Source organism: Anneissia japonica, unplaced genomic scaffold (genome assembly GCF_011630105.1).
Source record: "Anneissia japonica isolate Jap-2015-1 unplaced genomic scaffold, ASM1163010v1 scaffold1511_len2985839_cov193, whole genome shotgun sequence".
Lineage (NCBI taxonomy): Eukaryota > Metazoa > Echinodermata > Crinoidea > Comatulida > Comatulidae > Anneissia > Anneissia japonica.
Window position 1 is genome coordinate 1,855,864 of NW_022685291.1, and position 7,919 is coordinate 1,863,782.

Consider the following 7,919-nt stretch of genomic DNA (forward strand, 5'->3'; position numbering starts at 1 on the left):
TTCAACCTCTCTTGGTTGTTTGGCACGCTACAGTGAGCATTCGTCGTTGAATTGTTGTCAGGGGGTAATTCAATCCGTTACATAAACAAGATAAGTCTCCGTAAAAATTATGAACAACTGAATTGAATGCAATCATGGGTATTAATACAATGAAATCCTAGTCGATCTACATAATAATATAATTACTAATTACTACAGTTAGCCACCTATTTTAGAACCATGGCCATCCTTTGATAAAATGGAAGAGTCGATATAGTGTGAATTTTAACAGCACACTATACTAATACAGAAATAAATTTTTAAATGTCATTATATCGCTAATTTCCAAAAAGCTAAGCAATTCAGTTTCTTGCTGATGAATGGGTATTTATTTATGCGTCTGTTAATAGGCGAGGAAAATATTTATGTTAGTGCCGTTGTTATTGCTATTTTTGTTTTTTATTGTTATATTTATTGTGTTTGAAAAATAAATGTATGATCTTTGATATTGAAAATATACTTTAATTCAGCATTTCGCTGCCATTGTTTATTTAAACAAATATATGAATTATCAGTACCTTCTGTTACTTATTAGCCTATTATTATTATTATTATTATTATTATTATTATTATTATTATTATTATTATTATTATTATTATCATCATCATTATTATTTTTACTATTGTTATTGCTAATTTTATTGTTGTTATTATTACTCTTTATTATTGTTGTTATTATGATTATCATCATTATCTATATTATTATTATTATTATTATTATTATTATTATTATTAGGCCTATTATTATTATTATTATTATTATTATTATTATTATTATTATTATTATTATTATTAAAAATTACAGCACAACAGTTTAACGGTTAGTTTCACTCTAGGTGAATAGTTATTAAAATGGCCTTAACTGCCCCAAGACATGTTTCGGTAGTGTATTACTACCATCATCAGTTGGCCTAATCTCTTAGCTTATTACAGTATAGGCCTACACAAAGAAATCAATGTTTAGCCTGCCACGAAATCGAGTGTAACTATTAAACTAAACGAAGTATGAATAAAGGTGAAGTAAGTTATGAAACGAATTTAAAGACACAAAGATAAATTATTCTGAAACTAGTTACTTTTTCTGTAAGGTTAGTAGATATTTCATATCCATTTAATAAAATATGATGATGACTCTGAATTATTGCGCGACCTCAACCAATTTTAGATCACAAATTGATTTTGATGGATTGAATTCCCATAAATTTAATTCGTTGGATGTTTCACTAAATAGAATTGTATGTGACGAGGACAACTGTCCTATGAATATTAATATAAAATAACGTACTTATAGACAGTTTTAACTCTATTTTCATTTATACATTTTTAATGTTACCAGGCCCTAATGTAAGCAGTTTATCATAAACACTGACTTCCTATAAACATTTACAGCCTTAGAAATTCCAAATGTTCTGCTCTTTGTTTCACAATTAGAAATTTGAATGAAAACAAAATCTCCCCATCCATAAATCGGTAGTTAAATAATTCCTTTTCTATCTTCTTTTGCATGGATCGTTAAGTAATTAATCACATTGTATTTCTGTAGTGAAACCTCTGTTACATCATCGAAAATTATTTTTTTTCACCTGTTTCTGGTGAGGTTAAACTTACTTGATACTTTTGGGTAAGCTGTTTAAAACGTTATTTGACTGTTTGAGGGTTCCCCGATATTTTCTTTTTAATTGGCGGACATCTTTCACTACACTCTTCTTTCTTTTTTTTTTCCCTTTTTTTTCCTTTTTTTTTTTAAATAAGAACTTGATAAGAACGCTGAGGCTGAAATCACTTAAAAATTAAAAACAAAATAAGAACAAATTGAGGCTAAGGTAAAATGTTAAGCGATGTTTAAAAAAAAATAGCCCGTGCCCTTACCTTCACATGGTAAATATGAATGCTAATAATTTTATCTGTACCTCAATTGCAGTGGTGCATGTGGTGTGACTATTTCATACACTCTATAAACAGAACACTATACAATAACAATTTGGTATGTTTGAAAAGTGTATAAAAGTAAGGACAAAATAAGAACATTTTGGGCCTGAAATCGGCCAAAAAATAAGAACACTGAGCCTGGACAAAATGTTAAATGTTACTGGTTCTTATAAAAAAAAAAAGTGTAGGCCTATCGTCATCGTTAATATATCTGATCTGATCCTTGTGTATCCATCCGGTGTTCTCTATCAGATTTATTTAGGCTGTTACATTTTCGCTTTTACATTTTGCACTTAGATTTTCATGGATTTTCTTCATTGTTGTGTAACACACAATGCATACAATATTTATAATTCAAAAACTGGCACTCCATGGTACTGGTATAGGCATTTATAATGCGCCTCTTCCTTGAGGTTATAAAGCGCAGTTCTTTTCTTGTTAGAAATGTTGAATTAAGTATACTGTACTTAACTTGTATTTTTGTAATTTTAGCAAATATGCCGTAATCTTTCTGGTATATTCGCAGTAAGTTCGCAATTTTTACGAATTAATGTAAATATCTATGTTGTTTTTGCTCTCTTTTTAAAATAATGTTTTTCACTATTGTTGTGGTTTGTTGCCTTTTTATGTCTAACGGATACAGTACCTGTTCAACTTTAATATAATTTTATGAGAATTTCGATAAAGTTTATTGTATTCATAATAAATTTATTATGTAGCAGTACCGTCAACGGTCAAGTGAGATAGCACAGTACAGTTTAGTCAGAAATGAGTTCTAGGGGGCGGGCGTGATAATCAAATCTTTATCATCCTAACGATTGACATTACTATACTATATACTAGGCCAAGTCAGAAGCAGATCAAACTTGATGAAACAGAATGTAATGATGAGGTGGTAATTCTGACCCGGACTTTTAGTTTTTGATGGTGGGATAGAAATAGGGTAGGGGAGAGTTAAAAAGATTTATTTATTAGTCGATATTCATAAACCGCCATCCAAACAATAAAAAAAAAAAAAAAAACTTCACAAATTGAAATAAAATCTTACATAGTGTTTAAGATGCTTGCCTTGCAATTCCATGGTCCTGTGTTCAAATCTTGTGGCGCCACAATTTTTTTTTTTCACAACTAAAAAACACCTCCACTCCCTAAGCCTTAGATACCGGTAAAGCATCATATAATTACATTAGGGAGCTCAGTCTGCACATGCGGGAATGTTAAGGTCACCTCGTCGAGATTCTGGAACGTAATTTGGCCAAAGAACGTAGGACGCCAGGTAGGACGGTCACGCACGAGTGATTCTGTTCTAGCGTTGGGTAAATAGTAGGGCAAATTCAGAACCCTATTGACTGTTTTTCATTGGTTAATTTTCTGTAACGCTTCTGGAATATTATTCCTGATGATGATCTAATAAAAGATCTAAAAACATAAAATAAAAATGACGAGTCTTACGGTACTTTATTTGGAGTATGCTTTATACTTAGTTACTATTAATTGTTTAGAAATAATGCTCCAATGTAAGTAATTTACCCAAAGCGAAAAATTAATTTCAAAATACAAAAATTTATTACGAAGATTTCAATTTTATACTAATGGAAAGTTTAAATATAAGTAGTACTCTTGTTGGATTTCTAAATTCAATTATATCAGGATCTTATAAAGATCATTTTATGGGCAGTTAGGCTATTATCTGCTAGTGTTCATAGGCTAAAGAGTGGGAACATATTCCATGGACGGCGCTGTTACGAAGTAAAACTGCCAGGAGTTTTGGCTCTTTAGAGCTGAGAATAGACGTATGGGGATCCAACAAACAATAAACTATAGGCTACTGTATTCAATCTGATTAGAGCTCTCGACAGACACGTCATCCTTAGTACGCTTAATAAATCGCATTAACAAAGATACTTCACAAGGTTTATTCACAAGCATCGGTTTATTATACATTCAAAACGCATATAAATTATGCCAAATAAATTTTAAAAACTGGTATATCTTAGGCCTACTTTTTTAATCTGAAGCAAAGGAAATCTCGAAAGCAGTATTCCCGGACCCCTACTTTTCTGATATGAGACAAATATTGTTTCAGGTTATATTAATGATGCCTGCCTCACTGATTGTAATTGAATTCAATATGCAGACGATCGTGCAAATTATTATTCTTTTAATGATCTAAAAAGTCGGGCACTCACTGCGTCGTTCGACCGTCCGTCGACGAATCTAACTTCGCTCACTGAGAGCGTTAGACTACGCGATCAGGGGTGTATCCAGGATTTTTTCTGGGTGGGTCGTGATCATAATTTTTGGACCTTTTCAGTGGAAGACAGGAAAATCGATTACAGCTCCACTAACTTGAAGCGGATGACAGGCTCAGTCTCAGAATTTGCTGGAATTGAGATAGATTACTTTAAGTCACGAAATTGGCAAGGTCTTTGGACTCATTGCTGGTACCTCATCAATGCTTTTTCATTTATGTCATTGTGAAAAGGCCCTAGAAAAAAATGCCTTTGGAAAAAATGTGAACCTTTGAAAATTTAGGAGGTCGTACGACCTTCCCGACCCCCTCCCCCTTGCATACACTCATGGCGATGCCGTCTGCTGATTGTCAGTGACAGTCTAAACGGATCGTAATTAAAAATGATCCGTTATGCTCGCGTCGTGGTATTGCGTTCCCCATAATCGCATCGGCCGGCGACAGTCAAGCGCAGTGAATGCCGACACATTCGAATCAAACATTAAAATAAGGTTATTAGATTATTTTGAATTTTCTTAATTTACTAGGTACGGTATCAATCATAGAGTTACTAAGCTTGACATTTCATCTCAGGATAGGGTACAAAACAAAAGGGAAATGCGCTTCCAATTAACAAAACAATTAGATTAAAATGTTTTTTTTTTTAAAGACATTTTACACGATTCTTTTTGAGACAATGGTTATTTTGTAACTTACCGTATATTTTAAATAGGTAGGCCTATACATTTTTATTTCTATTGATTGTTCTGTGAATATCGTTTCTAAATCCTCTTTTCTTCGTAATTTAATTATTTTCTTCAGATTTATACATTGTAAATTGTAAAAAGTGAAAAATGAAAAAAAAGTAATAAAATTACGTGAAGGAGAAATTACTTAACGAATGAAATTGAAAAATATGTCTAGCACCAACAGCCCTCTGGAATCGATGTTTTCATGACAGGTGAGCCAGAATTCCCAAAAGTTAAAATTACAAATAACTAAGACAATACAATGAAAAATCAAAAAATATTACAATGCAATTAAGACTAAAATATTAAAATTGACTATAAAGATATGCTTTGAATCTATTGAAAAAAAGTCCAGAGTGCACGTAATGACAATATCCTAAATTCAATTTAAGTGATGACCAAAACACAGGAAGGTGACACATTATTTTATTTTGTAGGGCAACGTACCTATTTACATATATTTGTATCATTATTTTTAAAAAATGATGTAAGCTTCCTAAACGTAGGAATGCTTTCAAAGTATTGTGTTTTCCGTGATTGACATTTCAAAAAGATTCTCAGGTTTAATTTGTTTTTGCGAGAAAAATATGTCAAGCTATAGGCCTAAAACACCAAACTGACTATGTCGATACCAGTGAGCATCCCGACCGACAGTAAGTTTAGCTGCTTTCTATCGTATCTATAGCATCTTCCCCGGAGAACCATCGCAGGTTCTATTCCAGAGAATGCAACTAGCATCGAATAAACTTCCGATCAGGGAAGGACCAGGTATTGTGCCAAGACATAGTACCATTACCCATTGTAGCGCTAATGCGAGCGACCTTTGGCTGTGGGAACACATCTGAAAAATACAAATTAGGATATTCCTATCATCGTTTGCTTTGTTTTAAATATAACCATTATTTCCTCCACGATTATACTCACATGGAATTCTGTTGTTGTCAATTTACACATAATAACGCAGATCATAAAATGTCTGTAAATAATAAATTTAGGTTGTAACAAATTTCCACTGTTAATATATTGACCTAACCTTGAAGCTTGTCTTTCTGGTTCAAACCATGGTCAAACAAAAATGTATTTATCTCTTTCTTAGATTATTATGTACCATTCCATGATTATCCATTCATTAGTTTTTGCGTAATATTGCTAACACAAATAAACAGACAGACATGAGTGAATAATAGGCCTATATCATTTGGTGGAAGCAATTATAAATTTTAACAATAACAAATAAATGTTTACATCTAACAAGACTCTTAATTTAAGTATACTTGACCATGGACACATGACCCCCTATCAAGTTTTGTGTTAAATATACTAAAAATATTCCATGGATGTGACAAGATTTTTTGAAGAACTAGGTAAGCACATAACAGAACATACCAAAAACATAAAGAAATATTACGGGAACACCATTGAACAATTGCACGAAGCTATATCTGACTCTGATGATCCTATATAAAGAACAATGTTCTCAGCAACCTGCAAAATGTATGAATTAATAGAAGAAAGCATATCTGCAACAAAAATGTTGCAGATAACCGATCGGAGGACCGAACTCTGAGGCACACCGGATTGTACAACACTTGAGCAAGACCGTGCAACTCTAAACACAGTCTGCTGCTGTTTTCAGAAACAATTAGAGGAAACCCGATTACAGATTTTGGGCCACAGGTTCCAAAAACATGACGTGGAGCTTCTGAAGAAGTACACGGTGACCTAAAAAAACATCGTTTAAATAATTACAATATAAAATATTAAGGAAACACTATTTTGACAATTGAATCAATATATTTTTAGAGGATCTCTGATCTCTAAAAAAAAAAAAATATAAACTATAAGATATGTAAAGTAGACAGCGTAAATCCATGTTTGTATATTATGTCTATATGCCATAACGAATTAAATGGATTTGTCACGCGCCAATACCCACGGCAGAATATAATGTTCAGTGGCACTATTTAGTAGAAATGCTAAGATATTACATAACATATAAACCAAAAATTCGCTGGAAACTTGTAATGTTGCTTCTAAAGTTGTGACCGACAAATGTATTTTTAAGAACCCGAAAAGTTGCCTTGCAATGCCATTAATATTAAATATCCCGCGGAATTTTCTAAATTACAGTATTTGTTTCTATAAATTATAGTTAATCTATTAATTATAGTTAAATTATGCGGATTTTATAACTAAATGACTGTAAACAAATTTAATAGAAGCAACATCATTCTCAATACATTCTATTGATGTTCTACTCCAGTAGAATTACATTTTTTCTAACCTGGCTAGGATCAATTTGTCTTTATTTTGATCACACAATAACACATTTTGATGGCTAATTATATGTCTTGTAGTTCCGTATTTTACAGGTGAAATTAAGTGGCGTTTGAATAAACATACCCTCTAAAACCCTTCCCAATTCAATAAATGCCCTGGGGAGTTTATTTGAATAAATACGGTAATCTAATGCCTTCATTTATTACCCTTAGTAGATGATGTATTGTTATTTAAATTACAGTATCTACTTTGTATAAAAATAAACATGCAAATTACACAAAGAAGCAAACTTCTGAAAATTGTCAGGCGTACAACTTCTCCATCCACACAATTTAAATCTATCGGCGGAATCCTCCATTGGTTCATTCTTACTAGAAGTTTGGTATGGCAAGTTTTCTTCTGCATTTTCAATTGCAGCGTTTTGTTCTTCCATGATTCGGGGATGGTGAGGACAAGACTTTACTATACAACGGTCGTAATTATGTGTTGGTTTCACCATGGTTTCACTATGGTATAACGATACTGTACTGATTCACTTTTATTATCCCAAATAAATTATTCATGAGCTTCTTTACCATACTGGGCCTAATCATCTGCACTTATGGAGATGTGATAGAAAAACGTTTTCAAGGCGGCTTCTGGATTTCCTTTCAGTTTCTTTTATTCACATCAAAATTGCAACCAGGGCCGAA